Consider the following 23813-nt stretch of genomic DNA (forward strand, 5'->3'; position numbering starts at 1 on the left):
GCTTTCTTCTGGAGACACGTGTAAGATTTGTTAAAAATAAATTGCCAAATATCACATTTCAGAAAAAAAGTTTTATTTCTGTCATAGTAGTTTGTGATAACTACTTTAGCAGTCTTGAAGATAATTTGATTTCTCAAATATTTTAGTGATTTTATTTAAGGCAGTAATTACATCAGTAATGATCTTGAGGAGGCCCAAATTTTTCTCTAACACCTTCATGGTATACTTTTCACTATTTGAATTATTGGCCTGGAAGATAAATATGAGAAGCTATTTAAGGATTTTTGCTTAATCGGTTGTCATGAGGACTGCCTGCTAAAATAAAATGTGCGTATCAGAACGATAACTCTGTAGCTCCAGTCTGCAGAAAATACATTCAAAATGTTATCGTATCCATGGTCATTTTTGTTTGCAAATGAAATAACCACTTTAATGTCTGGAACAAATACAATTGGAAACTCCTTCTCACATTATAAACCTCACATCACTATGGCCCAATGTAAAGCACTACTCCAGTGGCTTCCTTTTTACCACTGGTAATGTGATAAATGATATTTGAAACATATTGAGGTGCTTGTCAGCCAGCAAGGGAGGTATTCAAAGAGAAAGCAGCACGAATAAAGGCTTCACGGTCTGAAAGCAGATAGCTCCAAATGCTAGAAGTGAGGCTGGTATATGGCTGCAGCCTAGGGTGCTAGAGGCAGTAGAATCATATGCCTAAAGAAGGAAGTAGGAGTGAGGTCACACCATGTAGGACTGTTTATACCCCTTCATGATTTACTAGATAGGTTGATAAAGACAGGGAGATGAATAGATGGATAGAGGTATATAGATGAAAAGGTATGACTATTCATTGTATATCACATAAAATTATATATATAATATAATAGTACCCTCATTTTGACTTAAGAAAATTTAATAGCTTTGCATATATGAAATTATTTGTGCATTTCCACATGTAATGACATTTATCAACTCCTCTTGCTTGTTAGATGTCTCACATCTCTACATTTGAAAACCATATGAACTACTACAGCATTGTTTGCTGGAACAAGAGGGAAGTTCCACAAAATCCCTGTCAGTTCAGAAAACACTTGAATGAATTTCTAATGAGGATTTGGGTTATTAATTAGGCACGTTCACTAACATTTATTAAGGAGACATGATAACAGGCCTACCAGTTTAAACTCATCTTTCTGACCTCATCCTTCATTTATTCTTGTGCATACCCATTATGGTCCTGCAAAATTAATCTGATGGACCAAATCATTAAGTGTTAATTATGCGGCATGTATTATCAGTGATGTAGAAATGTAAAGGTACTAGAGCTGCTGCCCTTGAGATAGTTTAGAAGTTTTAAACAAGTTAAAACCTCTGTATTCTGTGATCTACTTAGTACGGATGTCAGAAGAGTATTGTTAACGGGCAAAGAAACTTATCAGAATGCTTTTCGTCCATATCTAGTATGCATCTTGGAATCTAAACACAGGCCGAGTCCGTCACGTATGCTCATTTTGGACAGTGCCCTGATCTGTGTGTCATATACATTGTCCTGTTATTCCAAATGGATGTTCTTCCTTTTATAAATTCCGTGTAGCGTTGTTCAGGAACTAGTGTTTCTTTGCAGAAGGTTTAAAAGGAGGGAAATATCTCTTTCATAGGCATTCTGCAAAAAAATGCAGCAAAGCCTCTCCACCCTAAAGCCCTTCCTTATTCTGTTTTCATTGGCTCTTCCCAGTTCCACATTTTTCAGTGTTTTTATAGGTCAAGGATGAGGGGAGAGAGTCTTTCCTTTTAACTGGCTTCTATTTTGTGTGCCTTTAGTAATACATGATTATATTTTACTCAGGCTAAATATTCTTTATATTATTAGTGATTGCTGTTTTGATCCCTTAGGACACCATTGTTGCTCTTTTTGTTCAGAATAACAAAGGCTAGAGATCAGTTTTCCTAATAATACTTGGAGTATCTTGTGATACATTATATTGTTATGATTGATATATAATTTAATATGTAAACACTATATATTATTATATATTAATCTATAAATCCTGAGAATGTCAGAGAAGTGTGCTATTGTGAATGGCTTAATTTGGGGGTTACTTTATTTCACTGATTCTAAGGTGCACAATTTCACAGAAATTGGACTGAGCCTTAAAAACCATGACCCCCCGCGATCTCTCTTTGTCAGGCCATTCCTTGGCATAATGGGTATTGCCTGCTCAAGCACATACTTGGTTGGGATCCGTAGTGACACGTCTATGTTACTTGAGCTCTCAGTGTTTGATTCTGCACACTGTCTGAGGAGGACTAATTGAGCATCTGAATTCTGCTTGTTGCCTTAAAACTTTCTGGTAACACCTTCTGTTAAGATTTAGAAAGAGTCAGCACCACAACTGGCAGACTCGGTGTCAGAATCTTGGACGAAAAGCTCAGAGACACTAGTGGAACACTGTCTTAAGAAAACCTGCATCACTAACCCTCTTGTCAGTTTGGATAATGAGATCTGTGCAGAAACACGGGCAGCAACATCTCTGAGTTGAAAAGCGATACAGAAAATTCAGACTCGGGGTGTGATAGAATATTACGAGGCCTTTTAGTTCACTTCCATTATCCTTCTTCTGATAGCATAAGAGTGATAGAGTTAAAATTGTACCTTAGTAAATCTAACGGACCTCTTTCAACAAGTATAAAGATTCCAAGTGATAATAAAACCTCGCGCTATTTTTAATTGGCAGCTTTTTAACTCTTTTCATATAATTTATAAAATGTGTATCATGCAATTATTGGCACCTTAGAATTGATGGAAAACTGCAATTGGCTTCTTTTCCATAGTAAGTATAGCAGATATTATTAAAGCTTTTTTTTATTAGGTTTTTTTGTGGGATCATCTTTATAAAGGTCATTTCAGACTCTGTATATTGCCTATTAAGTTATAAAAATTATAGCACATAGGACTATATACAATGCAACATTAAGGCCCAAAATTTTTCTTTTTACATCCCTAATATTAGTTTTTATTTTGGGGGAGGGACTGACGTTTACTTGCAGGGGAAAACTCAACTAATGCAAAAAACTTCATTCATATAAGTTTTATTTTAATCAGAATTTTAGCATTTTATTTTTGCTACATACTTCATAAACCCAGAAACCTACCACAGACCATATTTGACCTAATACTCTTGTGATCTCCTTTAACAATTTATAGGAAATTCACGGGTCCTGAGAAAAACAATTTAATGGAGATCAATAGGTGACATCTAATATCTAGGTTTTCCTACCTTAACATTTCATTCCCATAAACCTTTTGGTTATTTAAACCAGCAATGGGAAAAATACCTTTCGATGAAAGCCTTGGTATGATAATTTATTATATGCATTTTAAAATGTATTTCATCACAATAGAGAAGAGAAAATGTAGATACTAGGCCCAAGTATAATAATACTTTCTCTGTTTACAATTAATGATTTTAGTTGACTAAAATTTAATTTAGTTTACCAGAGTATCTGTTTTCCTAGATTTCAGAAATTAAGCAGCTTACTGAGACTTAACAAACGCCGCTTTTCTTTAAAATATTAGAAACATGGGAGGGATTCCAGCACTGTTTCCATTATCTAGATAATTAGGAAGCACTTTGTACAGACAACTCTTAGCATTGATCTCACCATAGAGTTATTATTTACAGGCAAGGCTACTGACTGAACCTGACCATGTGCCTTTTGGCAACAGGGATCTTTTGTTCCATCTTTCATATTTAATAAATATTCCATATTATCCAAATATTATCCAATATATCCAAATATATTATCCAAATATATCCAAATAAATATTCCATATTATCCAAATATTCCATAATATTTAATAAATGTTCCATCTTTAAATCCTTACTACCTAGTGCCTTGTCTAGCTCATGGCTGATTGTAAGTGCTCAATAAAGTATAGCAAATGGAAAATAAGCTATATGAGGTTAGGGACCTAATCCGCCTTGTTTTCTTTTCTTTTGTTTTGTTTTTGTCCAGTAGGTGCCTAGGAAACATCTTAACAAATCAGTGAGGAGAAAAGATTATTGAACGTTCTCTGAAATTATGAGCCATTTTGAAGCTAATGACAGCATAGAAAAGACACAATTTTGGCTGTATTTGTGTACCTGACCTTTGAGAAACCGCCAAGTCACCCCTACTGTCACAGACCTCCCTCCCTTCAAAGCCCTCCTGTCCTGTTCAGCTGCAGACAAGAGCTGGCTGACAGGAAGGAAGGCATGCCTCCCTGACCCTGCTCCCACAGACTCCCCGGCCAGCTGCAGGCCTGGGACAATCAGGTTTTCAGTACATCTGCCAAGAAGGTTCATTTGCCTTAAATGAATATTTATATACATATCATTAAAAAGGTTCTAATTCAATGTTTCATAATTGTTTCTCTCTGACCGAGTCCACTCTGAGGTTAGGATTGCAGGTTATGAAACGAAAAGCACTTTTTTTTTTTGTCGGGTGTTCATATCCTTAAGTCTGACTACACATTTTACACTTGCTGTTGAGAACCGTGTCTGTGGCTACAGATGAATATAGCTGAAATTTTACCTAGAATTATGAGTTCAAGAGCTGAATATAAATTGTGTCTCCATGATATCAGTGATGTCAGAGACGTGGCTGTCTTCACTTGGAGCAAGATGTTGTTTTATAGAGGGTAAAATTTATTTTTAAAACTTCAGCCCCTGACTCCGCACTCTGGTACTTCTATAATTTTGTCTCTTTTATAAGTGATTCCGTGACTTACCCCCTGCCTTTTGCACATGTTTTTCTCTCTTTTCAAGCCCTCAGATCTTTCTTTCATCCCTATAGCTCAACAGTGTGAATTTTAAAATAATTTCTATTCCAAAGGTTTGGGGAGGTGATTATTTTAAGAAAGAAGAGGCTTGGAAAATTAAGCACTTCGAGGGAACACCGCTATGTAAAATAACAAAAGTTGAGACTTCTAAAAAAAATACCTTCTTTTCAGTAATCTCTGGGTGGCAATCTCCTGTCAGTAACCTGACTAGAGTCAGTTATTCTAACAGATGTTTCTGTAGCTTATTGCCAGTGAGAAAGCATTCCCTCTTTTCAATTGATACCTCAGATAGCAACATGCATTATAAGAACAGAATAAACAGGATTTATCTTAAGCAACAATTGAAAAGAGACAGGGTTGAAACAAAAGGAAAAAAAAAATGAGAAAAACTCATTGACAGCTAAATTGCTCACTTTCATTATTTCTCTCTCTCTCTCTCTCTCTCTCTCTCCCTTTCCCTCTTTAAAGACCCATAGAACTATAGAAAAACACTCAAATGTGAAATTTAGAAAGTCAAAACTGAAGAGGTTTTTGTGAGGCACAAAAAAGGGCAAGTGTCTGGGGTGGGGGTGGAGGGGGGAGGGGAAGATGGTACCCAAATGGGACCCTCCCAGAATGATGGCAGCTGATGAAATTAAACATTTAGGTGGAGGAAGCGAGGAAAAGTCATTTATAATTTGAGCACCTGTTGCACTAGTCAATAAAGTCAATATTTTAACCTAGGTTTAATTCTCACAACTTTATAAACTAGACATTATTATGTTCACTCTTAAAGGTGAGGAAATTTAGAATCAATAGTTAAGTAGTTCATCCAAGCTGTTACAGTTTGTAAGCACCATTAATGAACTGGGAACTCAAGTCTGTTACTCCAAACAGAAGACAACGAAGAATGTTGGCCAATAGCTAAGGAATCTGTAAGGCTGAATTATCAAACAAGGAACATAAATAAAGATAATAATGATGGCAATGATAACGTACGGAAGTAAGAGCTTGGAATAGAGACGAAGGGTTGGACAGAACGTGAGCTTGGGTTTGATTGCAAAAATGGGAAGCCAAATACATGCTTTTAGGTACTTTTATATACTTCAACATTTCAAACGTTTCCACTCCTGTTGAATAGTGGGAAAATTATTTTTTTAATTAAAAATTTATCTACTTTCCAATGTGCTGACTTTGTAAGGTTCATCTGAGTAACATATTGATTTGAAGGAAGACCTCTAGGGCCCACGAATTGGAGGGTGAGGTCGGACACTCTCTCCATGGGTGTTTGGACACCTGGATTCAGAGCTTAACTGTCACAAATCACGTTAGCTCTTGAGAGCTCTGATGCATTATTTATAGTAGAGGCAGTTGGACAAAATGGAATTTTCTTTTTCCATTAGTACTCTGGTTCTGTGATCCTTGATCAATGGTACACAATTAAAATCCTTGTGTGATTGTATCCGTCAGTATTATTTTTCAATGCTTTTCATTCTTCTTCTCTAATTTATCAAGTTATGAGATTTTTGTTGTTGGTTTTTGCTTCCTTACAGACTCATTTTTTAAGGTTTTAAACAATATGTTGTACAGAAGCTGTGCATTATTGATTTGTGCCTTAAACAGGGTTTAATCTCCATGTGCCTTTGTTTACTCATCTTTTAAGTGGGGATAATGAAGTAGCAATGTGTACCTCTCAGATTGGATAGGTCATTGGGATAGTTTAAAGCTCTTACTGTACTATTTGTCACATGGTAAATTCTCAATAAATGACAGCCCCTCTGACTTTTCTAAACTAAATATCGATTACTTGCTTTTCAGAGCCTGCAGGCTATCTCCCCAGAAATTAAATGCAGCATTACCTATTTCATTTTATGGAGAAGTCCTCCTCCTTTCCATAGCTTTTCAAATTGTGGCTTCAGAAATTACACTTCAGAATATCTCATTTCTTTCATAGGAATAAACATTTTTTATTTTAGTTGTATTCTGAGTCAGCCATTGCTCTAGTAAATCTAGTGCTAGTTTAAAGAAAGGTTAATGATGCATGATATTCCTGACTGACCATAGGTAACATTTTGTAGTTATTTACTTAAAGGTACTTTCTCATAATAATGTTAAATTGACAAAAGCACCAAAGTCACTGTATTAATATCCTCGACTGCTTCAGTTTTGCTCACAACCATCTTTGCATTGCTGCTGAATAGGTTTCACACACAAATTGTGTCTGTACAAGACAAAAGAATGTACTATTTTCAAAAGTAATGTCATAAGAATCACCCAAGGAGCATGGTAACAATTTTGATTTTTTGGCCCTGGACCCACCCAAGAAATTCCGATTCCATGGGTATGTAATGCGGTTCAACAATCTCATGATCGATGAGCACCCCAGTGGTACCACCCATCACACATTCGTTGCTGTAAAATAGAGACCAATTTAGAACCTTAATTTGGATTTCACACATAGTAGCTACTCAGTGGATTCTTGAATGCATGGATCAATTAGTGAACAAGTGACTGTGTATCATCTTATGAATGTACACTCTATATCATCAGTTCATGGTTTATAAATGTTCCTATTGAAAATATATATTTATTTTGAGAGAGAGAGAGAGAGAGAGAGAGAGAGAGAGAGAGAGACACACAACATGTGCAAGTGGAAAGGGGCGGAGAGAGAGGGAGAAAGAAAGTTGCAAGCAGAGAATCCCACTGCAGGGGCTCCTGAGATCATGACCTGAGCCGAAATCAAGAGTCAGATGCTTAACTGACTTAACTGAGCCACCCAGGTGCCCCTATAAATGTTCCTTTTTACTACTGGTAGGTATGGAAGTAGAGATCTATTTGTTTTTAAGGGACTGTACTTGGATTAATGGGGCCTATCGTGGTTGTCCTGATTGATGTAGACCTGAATTCCTGAGATTTAGCATTTTCTCTTTCTTGTGCAACATTAAATCATAGCTATATGCAGAAAATTCGACATTAAATAATTCCTTTATCACGTAATAATAATTTCTCCTCTTCCCATTGTTCCTTCTTGTATTTTTGCCATCAATTTTTAAGAATACTAGCCACACCTTGTTCACCACTCCACACAATTTAATAATCACATTGCATTTTACTAGAAAGAATTTGTAACAAGAAAAGGATGAGTGAAACTTGCATTCATTTACATTTTTTATTCCAAGTTCATAGGTTTGGCCTTGAATGGTTTAATTATATTATACTAATTTTGCTATACCTTGGGGTCAGTAGCTAATAATGAGGAGATAAGTTGGTGGAGGCCAGAATTGAGATTATTAGAAATATACATCAAACTATAAGGAATCTGTTGAAAGGACTCAACCCCAAATTATGAAATGTAGAAGTTGGTTGAAAATAAAGGGAGGAGTATATCATTCTTACTATTTATAAGCAAAAGTTCTATCTTGAGTTCTATTGTAGAAATTATTTTTCTTTTAAGTAATTGTTAGAAAATTTGAGGGAAGTTAAAAAATGCATAACAAAGCAATAGCACATTATTCACAATCCCATTGCTTAGCTGTAACAACAATGAATCCTTTGGGGTAATATCTGTTATTTTCAGAAATTTAAGTGTATATAAAGCATATGTTTTACACCTGCTTTTCCCACTAAGTATTCCAAGTTTTCATTTCCATCAGAATTGTTAGAAAGCATTTTAGTTGCTGTATATTACTCTGTCCTATAAATGTACCAAACTTTATTTATTTTGACCTTATTGTCATATATTTAGGTTATCTTTTCCTAATACAAAGACAGATATTCACATGAATTATTGGATGTGCGTCCAATTATTTAATTAAAACAAGTTCAAAGCAGTGGAATTCCTGGGTTATATTAACTAATTGTTCTGCACAAAACTTTTATCTATTTATATCCTTCCCAGCATTGTTTGAAACCACCCATCCTCCCATAGTATCATCAACTTAGGACAGATGCAAAATTGTATCTCGATTCATTTTCCTTTTTTCTGTTTGATTAGTAATAAGGTTGGAATAAATGCAAGCTTTAATGTCCCCTCCAATATATATATACATATACATATATATACACATACATATATATATATGTATATATATGTATATGTATATATATATATACACACACACACACACATATTTTTTTTCCTTAGTTGGGAAGGGGTTAGGGAGAAAAAAAATAACTTTAATGGAAACATCTACCCCACGTAAGCTTTCCATGGAGTTTAAAAATGACCAGATCAACAATGGGATTGCTGAAAAATGTGAGAGGTTCAAAAGCAATTATCACCTTACCTCATGATATTGATCAGAGAGTACTGAGAAAAACAAGAAATTATGAAGGCAAAAGTGAGTCTGTCCAGTAAATATCTTAAAAGTTCAATTTATTTGAGACCACCAAAAATCAGACTACAACAGATAAGACCATGGGTTTGAGAATCCTGTCGTGAGTTGAAATTCCCACTCTGCCATTTGTTTAATTGGCTGGTTTTGACCAAATTATGTTTCTTCACCATAAAGTGAGAATAACAGGGCTGTTTCATAGAATTGCAGTGAACATGAAATAAAATTTTAAAATTCATATCCCAACTCTGAAAAGACACTTAAAAAAATGTAGTATAATAGCACATAATAGCAGTACTGTAACTGCTCTTATTCTTATGCAGGGCAGCTTGACATGTGACCTTTGTGAGCCTACCTGCCAGGGTTGGGAAAACTCTGTGAACTTATTCCTCTAAAAACACCGCTGCTCCCACCTCAACAACCCAGCACCAGCCATTAGTACCTGAAATTCTTCCTTAAGAGATTTGCCCTCTTAACTTAAATATTTTATATTTTAGGTTAGAAAAATCTAGAAAGACCTAGAAAAATCTAGCAAGATGTATATACTATTATAGTTGAGTGTGAATTAGTTGATAGGATTTTGAGTGCAGCTTTTAATAAGAGAAACTTGAGAGTTCTGCATGCCTGAGGGGGGCAGTGGAGAATTACATGTTGGGGTATCCCTGATTTGGAAAAGTGACAACCTATTGGCAGTAATGCATGTATAAGAATAGTTAGGAAAGAAACTTACTGTATTCGAGTACAGAATCTATCAGTTAAGAGCTGAGTACAGTGAGTGTATTTAGTAAATGGCTTACAGAGAGAAATGTACTTTGTGTTGTGTATTCATTTGGTAGAAATGAAATGCGTTCTTTAATTCACTGAATTCAGGAGAGTAGATAACGTGTGAAAACAGACAAGATAACCGGAGTGAGGCAGGAATACCAATGGAGCTCAAGATAATGAATCAGAGGTATTGGTGGCATCTGGACATGTTCATTTCCTATCATTGGTCCTGAAACTCCCTCTTGATAATGTTATTTTAATAATAAGAGCTACATGGAAGCACATATTGGGTGGCAACCAACATGTGGTCTGGGAAACATTGAAAGGCAATTGTATTATAGGCCAAGGGTGAGACAAGCAGTATGTGAATCTGGATTGCGATAAAATACATTTTTATGAGACAGCAAGATCCAGAACTTCTTGGGGATGTTGAAAACAAGTTGTTCCTACCTTTTTTATGGTCAAAGTCAATGACAATAAATTAGTCAGATGTACTGTGTCTCCACTGTGTTTCACCTGCTTTACTGCAGGGTACCACTCAGAATCTCTGAAAAAGGCACAGAGACACAGGTTTGTGTTTTTGGTCATGTCATATCCTGTTTCAGTAACTGTTTCCCATTAGCTTGCCACCACCATGGAAGTGGTGACATGCCCAATAAGGTTGGGATTTTCAGAAATGGAGACCACAGTAAGGATTCCTCCAGAAGGATGGTGGAAACTTTCTGTCACTCTGGCCAGCCACCCCTGTAGGGTCCATTTTACTCTCCCAGGAGTACCTTGTTCTACAATTGCCGAAATTGAACTTAGAAGATTGTATTTGGTGACTATTCAAATACCTAATTAGACTCACTGCCTCTTTTTATAATAGGAAGTTGGGGAAAATAGAAATAGCAAGTAAGAAATGGTGCTTTGAGGAATCAGGTCACAATTTGATCCTCTGTAAGACTGATCATAGTCTAGCTGCCTTCTTTTTTGCAATGAATAATTATGACCCAAATACTGTGATTCTGATTTCTTCCTGCACTGATAACTTTTAGAGATCTCAAACTAAAATCTCAAGATTTGTTATTAGTGAGAAAGCTTAGTCGTAAAACTTAGCCACCTCTTGATTGCCCAAGAACTCATTATCGTGCTTTCTTAGTGGCTTTTTCCAACCCTCTGTTTCTCCCCAGTCCCTCAGACTGCTTGCCTCAAGCTATTTCATTCCTGATTTGCACTTTCTCTAGAAGATGGATCTGTAGAGAAATTGAATTCAAATGATTCATTTTTATTGCTTATAGAGGGAAAGTTGATAGGAAGGAAGTTGAAATGACAGAAATGAGATTTTAAATCTCTTGTATAGATTTCATTTATTCTATCCATGTTTATTGATTGTCTACTGTGTAATAGGTACAGTAGGGAATAGAGACAGCATAAAGCTTGGCCCCTGCCCTCCAAATTTTGAGATTTTAATCTCAGAAAAGAGAAGTGCTATATACAAATTGTGCTTTTGTAAATCCCGCATTGAGTAAGGCTGGTATAAATAAACACATACACATTTAAAAAAAGCCTCACTGCTAGGAAGTTATGAGCGTCATATAGATAGCATAGAAAATAAGTGGTGGAAAAATTCAGTTTAGAGAGTGGCAAGTTTAGAGGGTATATATGATCAGGGCGAAATGTATTGAAGAGCTGACATTTGTCATAAGTTAGATTTGTAAGAACATAATACCTGTGGTTCTTTGAAATTCTGAAAGTATTATATATTGATTATATGAAATTGGAAAGTACAGAAAAGCATATGGAGAAAAAATAAAAATTACTCATAATACCACCACCTTGTGAGATGCCCATTGCTGGCTGTTGGCGGTATATTATTGTAAGATTTCTATCCCTTTTATGAGTGAGGATGTTTGTATTGGTGTTGTGTTAGTCAAGGTCCTGATGGGAAACAGATGGCATGGTCAAATTATATGGGTGGGTAAACATAGAGGGAGCACAGGGGTGGTGCAGTAACCTGGGGCTAGTAATAGTGAAGGAGCTGTTACTAACCCCGGGCCTGTTAATGAAGGGATAAAGGGAGGCTGTGATTACTGGAACCTGGAAGGAGAGAGAATAGAGAAAAACTTTCTACCTTGAGAGCAGCGCTGTCCTTCATTCAAGACACTTAGCCAGCTCCAGTCACTTCACAGGGAGAGAATCTAGAAAATAAACACCCTGATCTCCTTTCTCCCCCATGTGTCAGATATTGGGCCAGAGCTGCCTACTGGTTGAACCCAATTCGAAGTAGAGATCAAAAGGGCCCACTGAACAGTGCATACAAACCAGTTTTCTGGCACAAAGAGCAGCATAGAGAGGATCGCGAGTAAATCTGGAAGGGCCGATCAGCATATCTTCCAAAATTGGATCAATCTGTACATACTGTTTTATAACCTGTACATTGTGACTGTTATTGGCATGGACATGAATACATTGAAAATTCAGCTGTTTCCAATTCTTCCACTATTAATACACACACAATATGTGTGTTCTTGTTTGTTTATTTAGCTCCATGCATACATCTTTATCTTGTTAAGATTAATCCCAGGAAATGGGGTTGTTAAGTCAAAGGATATGTTTATGTTCAAGAGTTTTGATGTATATTTCAAAATTATCTTTCCAAAAGACCATAACAATGTCTAATCTCTAATAGTAATGTTTCATAGCAATGTCTAAATCTCTAATGGTTAAGGTTTTTGTAGATAGAGATGGATGGACATTCATAGATGGAAAATTTAGAAGCCTGTCCAAGTGAGCACTATGAAAATGGAATGAGATTGAAAAGGCACATGCTGTATTCAGCAATGGATAGCTCATTCCTACTTGACCTGAATAGAATTAGTAACAGGGTGTAATTGTCTGTTCATACTCATAGTGTTGGAAAGCCTCAGTTACTAAGATGCCCCGGAACTATTAGAGAAGGCAGCCATGATCAGCAGAGCTTCAGGAGCAGCATCCTGGATATCTACAAGTAGGTTTAAGATTGATACTGGTAAAATGGGGACAAGCTTAAACTCAAAGTACAGAAGAAGATTACCTGGTAGAATCATACTCAGCGAATGCAAGGCAGCTTATTAGCACAAGAGAAAAAGCCTAGGGGGCTATTTGACCAATTTTGGTTCAAATTGTTTTTCTTTTATTTATCAGCTGTGTGACTTTGTTAAAACAACATAGTTTTTGGTTTGAGGGTTATAGACTTCTGTTGAAAGTACTTAGCACAGATCCAGTATATGGAGGAGCTTGGTGACTGGTCACTACTAAGGCATGAGTCAAGGAGAATAGTGATTGTGTCTTGTAGTCTCTTTTGCTTGACATTGGCCCAGTTGGTGGGAGAAGGGCAATACATTGACAAACCAGTATTGAAGGCATTGAACAACATTCTTCTTAATGTATAACAAATTGGATAGAGGTATTCAGCTAGGAAAATTAAAAAAAAAATAGATCATTAATGCAAATTTACAGAGAAGTATAATTTTTCAAATTTAAACTTTATTCCATACTTTTAAAAAACGATTTGGAATCTGTGACCACATATTTACCTTTGAGTACTAGGAGAGGAATACCACTCATATGTTAGCAACAAATCTCTCAAATATTCCACTGTGAATTAGTGTGTGTTTTTTGTTATGCCTGTCCAGATTCCATGTCCTAATTTTAGGGTAAAATTAGCACATTTTCCCTGCGAAAAACTTCAGTTTTTCAGTTTATGAGATTTACATGGACCTCAAAGAGGGAGATTGGTAATTCAGGCCTGACTATTCTGAGCCCAGGACTTGCCTAACCTCAGTGATTAGTTCAGTGGTTATGTGACCCAGGTCAGTCCAATCATAGTGAAACCTGGGATTTTATGGAGCTTTTGCTAAGAGTTTTTTCTCCTTTGGATTTAGGCTTGTAAGGGTAAAATACTGAAGCTACTGATAGCTATCTTGCCGTCATGAGGTTGCTTGATGGAGAAGCCTAAATATGGATATGGACTTCAGTGAACTGAGTTGAGAGATGGAGAGATAAACCAGCTTGTATCACTCCCTGAGACCATGGATCAAACTATGCCTGAGGTTAGATTTCCTCTTGGACTCTACATTTACAAGAGACAATAATTTCTCTTTTCACTGTCAGTTAGTTTTGGGGTTTTCTCTCATATGCAACTAAAATAGAACTGGCTAACATGTACACTTGGTTCAGTAGTTTATTTTTCATGGAATGTGAGGTCATGGTTAGGATCTCAATTCTTCCCAGTTCCCATGATGGGACAAAAAATTAAATTTCATGCTATCCAACAGGGTTTGAGAACTAATAAGCTAAAACATGCTGGAGGTCATGTCTTTTATGCAATAGACACTTCAGCCAAAAGTCCTCCTGTCGCAACATATACACACACATAGCAAACACGTGAGGAATCTGGTGGAATCTGTCCATTTCATCAAAATAGAATCTTATGAGAGGAGGGAAACATACACTTGTTGGGCTTTTTTATTTTTTTTTCCTTTCAAAGTCAGGATTGTCTGGCTCAGTGTACAATAAATCATTTGTATCTCTCTCTGTAGTCTCCTCATTCAGGATAAAAGCGACACATATAACTGCCAGCCCCAGTCCACTCACTGCAGACTGATTTCCTTGCTGCTTTCATCTCAGCAGTTGCTAATGTCACAAATAGGCAGGCTTTGAAGTCAGAGCGAGGGGACAGGAGCAGCACCATTCCTCCCCCATCATACAGCAACCAGACAACATCTTCGGAAACCGCGGTTTCAGTGTCAAATCCAGCTTGGAAGCTCTTGCTTGAGGCAGTAGGGGTAATCCCTGACAAGCAACATCTAACACCATCTTGTTCCTCTTTCCCTTAGTCCCAGGTGTGAGTGGAAACCTTGTTCCTGGGTATTCTTAGAACGAAGCCCAAGAGAATCTGGACTCTTGGAGACGTGCCGCCCTTGTGCTGGGATTATCAGTGCATCCCCTTGGTGTGGCTTTAGGGTTTGAAGAAAGGCAGAAACTAAATGGTGCTCGAACTAGAGAAGCAAGGAGGACACCTTGGTTTTGGTCTTTCTTCGTGTTCTTTTTTTTTTTTTTTTTTTTTTGAAAGTAGAGAGAGGGTTGCGGGGAGATAGAGATGAGGAGAGGAAATCCCAAGCAGGCTCCATGCCGGGCGTGGATCCCTACCTCACAACTGTGAGCTCATGACCTGAGCCAAGATCAAGAGTCAGATGCTTAACTGATTGAGCCACCCAGACACCCCCTTCCCTTGAGTTCTTTTTCCTTTTATGTCACACTTTAGACACTGGGTATGAGCAGACATTTGAGTGACATGTGGGTTGCTTGAACTCTGGGTAAAGAACTTGTACATGGATCTTGCATTTTTGTTTGTTTCCTCTGCACTGGATGCTGGGAGGAAACCCAAAACCACTGGCGTGGGGTAAGGAGAGGGAAGCAGAGGCCTAAGAAATGAATTACCATAGGCCTTCCCCTACCTCTCTCAGTCCTATTTTTCTGTGCTTTAAAGAGCATTCCATCTTGGAGTAGGAAATGTGGAGAATTTCCTTTAAAAGTGCCATTGTCCCCCCACACTGAGGACTCTACTGCATGACATCTCACCCCATAGTTCATGATCTTCCTCCTTTGCTCCCCTGCTGCAGCTGTGTGTTAAAAGTTGCCATCTCCCTCTCTTGCTTCTCTGTTTCTCTCATTCTGTCCTTCAGCTGTTCAAGCTTACCTCCAAACAGCTTTATATAATCCCTTTCCTCCCTTCTCCCTTCCTCCATATATTTACTTCTCGCTTCCCTCTTTAGAAGCCTTTGCTTTCTGAGTGCCTTCTGAGTCCTGAGGCTCTGGGCAAAGCTTGCCCCGGGTGCCTGTAAAGTTTCTTCGGGGAAAAGCCTTGGAAACTTTAATGGGACAGTAACATTCCAATCTCGACATGAATGGTTGACAATCCCCAGTTCTCCCTGGCATGAGATTTTTCCAGAGTCTGGTCCATCATGCATGCACGCCAGAACTTGGGATTTCCATATGTGATATTAGAGCTCTGGGCAGTCTGTTTGCCTATGCAAGCAAATCTGAACCTTGGTTTCTCATGATTATTGAAAAAAAAAAATCCCATGACTTTCTCTCCGTCTCTCTTATTTTATTTTTTAACTTTTATTCTAATGCATCACTTGGAGTTGCTCACATTTTGACAAAAAAATATCAAGGCACTGGCAGTATATTTATTTCACAGTGGTTAAGATGATAGGCACCACAATGTTATATGCAACATCCATTCCTTCTGCCACAGAGGCTCATATTTACTCTTTGTGCCTTTTTAAAATATGCAGATGTCATTTAAAGTTTATTTGCGTATTCATGAAAAAGTTATTTCCCTTCCTATCTCCTAATTCCCAACATGGCTAGATATGATTTGAGAATTTCTTTCAGTCCTGGGGAGCATGGGTGGCTCAGTCAGTTGAGCATCTGGCTGTTGATTTCAGCTCAGGTCGTAATCTCACAGGTCGTGAGATTGAGCCCCGTGTCAGGCTCCATGCTGATAGCGCAGAACCTGTTTGGGATTCTCTTTTTCCCTCTCTCTCTGCCTCAACCCCTGTCATGCTCTCTCTCTCAAAATGAGTAAATAAATAAACTTAAAGAACAAAAAACCAGAATTTCTCACAGTCCTGGGGAGGGTCTGGGCAGTTTGTTACGGTAAGTAGTAATCAGGGAAAGACACTGTTAGGAACAGAAACTCCAATATAAAGAATGCTGCGAGACAGCCTTCTGGAATGTGACACCACACATCATGCCCTGATGCTGGTGGTGGTATGACATAATGGGGGAAGGTGAGATGCCAATCCCAGCCCTGCCAACTTCCAGCTCCGAGATCCTTAGAAGGTTCCTGATAAAATCGGAACCTCAATTCTTCATCTGTAAAAAATCATCTAGGGAACAATGTTATCTTGCAGATTTGTTGATGGGATGTGATAAAATAATGTTTGTAAAATACCCAACATGTTTGTATTTAGACGACATGAAAGTATATACCAGACAGGGTTTTAAATGCTCTGCAAATACTTACTCCTCCGTCCCTCATAAAAGTCTTGTGAGACAGCCCTACGTTTATTATCATCCCCATTTTCCAGAGGAGGAAAAATGAGCTACCGAAAAGTTAACTGACTTGGTCAGGGTCACACACAGCTAGTGAGGGAACTGGGGTTCCAACCTCAGCATCTGTCATCAAAGCCCTGCCCCTAGTCACAGGGTGGCACTTTCCACACAACATGTTACTCCATGAACATCAGCACTCATTCCTGTCTACTGCCCATTATGTTCTCATGATTCTTTGGCATATCTATGAGTCTTGTGATGTGGACATGGCTACTTTACCTGTAACGTGACTGCCTTAACATCCCTTAACATTTGGCTTCTTCTGTGAATGCTACTATGTTCTTAACTGCCTCTTTGCCCATGACCCCACCACTCATCTACAGTGAATGTTCCCCAGTCCTCCAACAACTTTCTGCCCTGCCGAGTCACCACGTATTTTATAATGCATTTAATGCAACACGTATAAGGTTCATCTTTAAGGCACTTTTCCCCAAATTTACAAGGCTTAAATAGAACTCAGTAAATTACTAGAGCATAAGTTACAGCCCATATGAAATACAGCCCACATCACATATAGGCAAAGTTGTGTTTTGTTTTAAATTTTTTTTTTTCAACGTTTATTCATTTTTGGGACAGAGAGAGACAGAGCATGAACGGGGGAGGGGCAGAGAGAGAGGGAGACACAGAATCGGAAACAGGCTCCAGGCTCTGAGCCATCAGCCCAGAGCCTGATGCGGGGCTCGAACTCACGGACCGCGAGATCGTGACCTGGCTGAAGTCGGACGCCTAACCAAATGCGCCACCCAGGCGCCCCAGTTGTGTTTTGTTTTAAATGTCCTGTTTTCCACAGCTATACTCTTCACCTGATCTGTAAATGACCTAATTTACTGTGAAACGTTTCCAGGGCTTGGTAGTGAAGGCAGGTAACTCTACTCTGCCTCGCCTGCTGCTGGATGCTAGTCTTCCTAACCTCACTCAGTTACCCCAGTGCCCATTTTGGAACACAAAATGGTAGATAAATTCACCTGCTAGAGTATAGTGTCAGATATGTTTTTGAAAAATGGAATGAGAATCTCAGTCTCTCTGGAGTTGGCTAGAGGCCCCACCACTCCCTTTTTTTTTTTTTTTTTTTTTTCCCCTTACTCTCTGCCACTAGATGCTGCTTACAGGTTACCACCCTGGCCCTGCAGTCACCAGAGTTGATGATGAATGCTTCGGTATTTCATTTCTAGATATCCAGAGGTAACTCAGATTAAGGATCTACACCAGCAATAGCTTCAAGAGTCCTCTTTTTTTTTTTTAATTTTTTAATTTTTTTATTTTTGGGACAGAGAGAGACAGAGCATGAACGGGGGAGGGGCAGAGAGAGGGAGAGACACAGAATCAGAAACAGGCTCCAGGCTCTGAGCCATCAGCCCAGAGCCTGACGCGGGGCTCGAACTCACGGACCGCCAGATCGTGACCTGGCTGAAGTCGGACGCTTAACCGACTGCGCCACCCAGGCGCCCCAAGAGTCCTCTATTTTTTTAATGTTTGTTTATTTTTTTTGAGAGAGAGAGAGAGGCAGAGAGCAAGCGAACATGACCGGGAGAGAGAGGGAGACACAGAATCCAAAGCAGGCTCCTGGCTCTGGGCTGTCAGCAAAAAGTCCGACGTGGGGCTTGAACTCGTGAACCGTGAGATGATGACCTGAGCCGAAGTTGGATGCTTAACCAACTGAGCCGTGTAGGTGCCCCAAGAATCCCCTGTTAAATGTTGCTCTCTTTGTGCTTTAGAATAGGTCGTGCACACACGCCCTCTTAAGCATTACATTAATTTCTGTTACTTCCAGAGTGTGACGTAGGGTATTTTTGTAGAAGCACCGCTGTTTTTTCCTTCGGTCTGTTTACTGCATCTATGGGGAAGCTGGCCAAATGCCCCATTTTGGGGCTTTGGCTGAGCCCTGACACATGAAACTTATATAAAATAAGTTGGTAGTCTAGCACCAGACTCACCATCTTTAGCTCTCCTGGGGAATACATGTAAATTGCAAAAAGAAACTGGAGCTGCACACTAATGTTAGAATTCTGGCTATGAATCCTGACAAAGAGTGGCCTATAAGGCTTAGTAATTATCTGGTATCTAACCCGACATATGCCACACGTTTTCAAAAGGTCCCTCCTCAATAAATACACCGTGTTCTCAGCTGACTGGACATTGTGGTTAGTAAAGACGTTTTACCCCAGTGCCCAAAAGACAGGTCTTTAATGGCCGCCACTTCTGTTTCAAGCTGCAGACAGTAGGGGTAGATAGAAGTACACATCTGAAAGACATCTGATGGTTTTCCTCCCACACCAGACGCTTCACTGCTGGAATAGGGCCAGATCAGAGCTGTCTGGATTCTTTGTGAGCCTGCCCCAAACTAACATATTTATTATCAAGGAGGAAAACTTGCCTGATGTTAGATTGCTGATGTTTTCCACGCAGTGTTTTCTTGCAAGAAAGTGATTGAAATGATTGTGGTGAGGAAGGTACCTTTTTCAAGGGCAAAGTCCTGAAAATATCCTTGCAGATTGGGAAAACTGGCTATTTGCTTGTTACTCCATTTTCATAAGATGTACGATGCATCTAAAAAGAGAAACCGTGACAATATATGAGGGGCCGATGGTATTGTGTCCAGGGTTGGCAGGTTCTTACTGCATGTGTTCTATTTTTTGGGTTATAAAGATGGGAATTTATTTATAAATGATTATTTGGCCCGATGCTTATAAAATGTCTGCATTCTGTTGGTACAACACACAAATCTTTTGTGGTGGTTTTGAGAAAATCCCAGACTTTTCAAGTCTGGGAACAGATGGAGCTCTAAATTCAACTGCATTTCACAACTGGGGCATGTGTTACTATCTGCCAGTCTGTTTTCACTTTATGTGAGATGTCTTGTCTCTAGTTAGCAGAGTTATTACACTTCTTTGGGTATCCAAGCCTTTGAAATGGATGTGCTGTATGCTTACAGAATTCAGGGAAACTCAGACCTAGTTATGCCCTTTAATAGTTGTCGGTAATTCTTAATACTTTGGGAAAGTATAACCATTTAAATATGTTTTATGGAATGGGCTCTGTAGCATTTTGGTCACGAGGTATTAATATGCATAAGTCTACAAGAACTGGAAGTCAGATGCTTTGAAAACCTCAAGATAACATTCATTTAAATTTAAAAATTTCCCATTTCCCCATAGCTGGCTAACCTTCACTAAATAACTAGTCGGTTGGTACTTGTGCTACAATATAGATATTGTGTGTGTTTAACAGCCTTCACTGGTTTTCATGAATTCCTCAGCTTTTGTCTGTGTAGTTATTTATGCTAAACGTTCACAGAGCAGTCTCATAGTATGGAATTTAAAATCGCCTACCATTTAAAGAGAAAATGAATATTCTTTCTCTCCCTCCCTTCTTTTCCTTTCCTGTTTCTCCTTTCCTTTGGTCTTTCCCTGTTTTGTGTTGTTGTTGTTGTTGTTGTTGTTGTTGTTTTCTTCCCCCCACCTCACTCAAGTGATATAAATAATAGGGGCTAAATTTCATGAAAGCAAAGGTTGATTATGCACCAAAGAGCATAAAATTTTTGCGCCGCAATTTCTCACATGCTGAGTTTGCTACATCAAACCTAAAGTTCCAATGTTAAATAGTTAAATTATTTAACTTCAAATTATTTAGCTCAATTAAAAGACTTATTGCATATGCTTCCTATAGCAGTGACGCTTACTACATGTAAAATGATTCAACTTATCTATACACAATTAACTAAGAATGTTCTTCGAATGTATCTTTTCTATAAGACTATGCTTCTTATTAACTAGTCCTCAGATATTGACTGGATAAAGGAATCATTCTTTGAGATGGTACTTTGTAGGTTGAACACCATTGTAAATAATTACTAACATAAAATAAAATTGGGGATATTCCTCCCTGGGTGTATCAGAACCAATAGGGAAGGTAGTATTTGCAATAGCTACATGTTGGTGTAATGCTTTGGTATGTTCAAGGTCTTGATGAGCTTGTTGCATTTCACATTCTCAGAATTAGAATCTCAGAATCAAGCTTTCTAAATTGTGCCATTATATCTCTGTGTTTCTTTCCACTGCCTATGGAACACTCAAGTGCCAGCTGCGATCTGGAATAGCTTTGTGTGTGTTTGTTTTCATTGAATTTGTAGCACTAAGAGTTGAGGGACCTAGGTAGAATCTTAGCCTTTGGCCATTGGCCAAATAAATACTCCTCTCCATGTAATTTTATTTCACAGGACTTAGCTGAACTGGATGCTTTGTATCTTTTCTTGAATAGACTGGGTCATGACAAAACTTGATTGTATCGTCGGTAGCTAATTACACAGAAGTCTTATAGAAGGTGCTAATTAAGCGTAATGTAAAAATGTTCATGTTCAGAGATGGCAGACTAAGAGTTAGGTTATTGAAGTGGGTCTTTGGTGGCTTTCTTCTATTTGTATGAAAGGACAACAGAGATGGCTTTAGACCCGTGATTGTCATAGTGGGATCCCTGGGCCGGCAGCAGGAGCATCACCTAGGAACTTGGTAGAAAAGCAAAATAAGGGGCCCTTCCCTGAATGATTTTAATGGGAGAGGGACAAGTGTTTGAGGTCTTCATGCAAGTCGGACTTGAGTAACCCATAAATAGTAAATTACAAGTTGCCATTTCGTTCATCTACTCAGCAGGTTGTCTGGGATGGAAGAAATCTTATCAAGTAGTATCTCTGCTGTTTGCTGGGTATGGAAGGACTATATGTCCATGTAGACATCTAGTTGGAGATAATCCTACTTTCAAAGAGTCTTGAGCTTTTGAAATAATTGACTCAAGATTTAATCTCGTTCTTCGTCTGGAAGTTTATCTTATGGCTTAATTAAGTGAAACCATTCTCTTCTCCTGTTTTTAGAGCATTAAAAAAAAAAAAAAAAAAAAAAAAGGAAAGTAACAGTGTAATGTCCTCTTCCTTTTCTTTGGAATTTGGAAAATGTTTTTTATTTAAAAAAATTTTTTTTCTAATGTTTATTTATTTTTGAGACAGAGACAGAGCATGAACGGGGGAGGGTCAGAGAGAGAGGGAGACACAGAATCCGAAGCAGGCTCCAGGCTCTGAGCTGTCAGCACAGAGCCCGATGCGAGGCTTGAACTCACGGACCGCGAGATCATGACCTGAGCCGAAGTCGGACGCTTAACCGACTGAGCCACCCAGGCGCCCCGGAAAATGTTTTTTAAAGAGGTTATTTGCCTTTTATACTTCATACTTCTTCATGTAATTCAGTTTTCTCAGTTTATTCTTTCAGGACTTGTTTCCCTACACACATAACTATATAGGCATTAACCTAGTTCTCCGATTGGAAACGTGTTGAAGCAGAGTCTCCCTTTTGTATGGGGATAGAAAATGACAGTCCTTTGGGTACAAAATTAGTTTCTCTTAATCCTCCCCCAAGGTGTACCACTTTGTGCTTCAACTTGTATGGCCTGTAAACCTTGAGGAATTTTATTGTCTTTGAACATCATCCAGCAGATCTCCTCTAATTAATTTAATCCCTACAGACATATGATTGTTGATCGGTATAAATCGAGGCCAAAAATATCAGTACTGTTTGAAAAGCGCTGCTTCTGACAAGAAGAATCTTGATCTGAGTTGTTTAGAGCTCATGCAGCAAAGTTACTTAGGGAAACGTTTACCCCATCCCACCCCTATTTTATGGGGACAACCAGCAGACACCGTAATCTTCATTGTATGTGCTCATCCCTCTCCTTTCCTTCTCCAACTGCTATTGAAAATTACTAGCATTTTTTTGGGCACCTGGGTGGCTCAATCGGTTAAGTGTCCAATTCGGCTCAGGTCATGATCTCAAGGTTTGTGAGTTCGAGTCCCATATCGGACTCCCTGCTGACAAGTGAGAGCCTGGAGCCTGTTTCGGATTCTGTGTATCCCTCTCTCTCAGCCCTTCCCCTGTCCACACATACTCACTCTCTCTCTCTCTCTCTCTCTCTCTCTCTCTCTCAAAAAGAAATAAATATAAAAATTTTTTTTGAAGAAAATTAACATTTTTATATTTGCAGAAATGGCCTTAGAATAATCAGAAGTCCAAATATCCAAGAGGTCACTTAATATAGCTTATTTACTTAAGGCAATTTTTTAAAAAGTTTGTATTATGTATGTATGTCATCTCTACTCCCAACATGGGGCTCGAATTCACGACTCTAAGAGTTGTACTCTCCTCCAACTGACCAGCCAGGTGCCACAAGTCCATTTTTTTTCCCTAAAGGATAGAATGGATGAATGTCTTTTCTCATTTTTGTTTTTTCCAGGACTTGAAGACTTCAAGAACCAATTGTCTTTCTAGGTAACTCAGATCCATGTGAACAAAACGCTTTGCCAGAAAAGTCTCCCTAATGCATAAGCTCAGTGCCTTTTATTATAGGTCATGATCATTGTCTCTGTTTTGCTTTCCTTAAGCCTCAAAGGCTACTAGTAAATTGCCCCATGGTTTTATTCTCTCGTCAGTGAATTATCCTGATTTATTTAATGTTTTTTCCATTTAGTTTCTAAATTTCTTCATTACTCTTATTTCTTTCTTAATTCTTTCTAAACTTGATTATGTAAACCACACTTAGTATTTTTTAGTAGGATCAGGACAATGCTGATCTGAGTGGATAAATGGATTATCTGGTGATTCTTGGGTATATTTTTATTCTTATACCCCAGAGTCATACAACAAAATCATAGACTACTGTGATGCCTTTATTCCTTCTTCCCATGTACTTGCATGTAGTTTTAGATATAGCCTCTCTTTTTCTGA

General features: G+C 38.4%; 1 protein-coding gene across 9 annotated transcripts in view; it reads left to right on the plus strand.

Moving 5' to 3' along the window:
- RBMS3 (RNA binding motif single stranded interacting protein 3) overlaps window positions 1-23813 on the plus strand; it is a 1329481-nt gene that overhangs the window by 458038 nt on the left and 847630 nt on the right. The window lies entirely within an intron of this gene.

Source organism: Leopardus geoffroyi, chromosome C2 (assembly GCF_018350155.1).
Source record: "Leopardus geoffroyi isolate Oge1 chromosome C2, O.geoffroyi_Oge1_pat1.0, whole genome shotgun sequence".
In the NCBI taxonomy this organism is placed as follows: Eukaryota; Metazoa; Chordata; class Mammalia; order Carnivora; family Felidae; genus Leopardus; species Leopardus geoffroyi.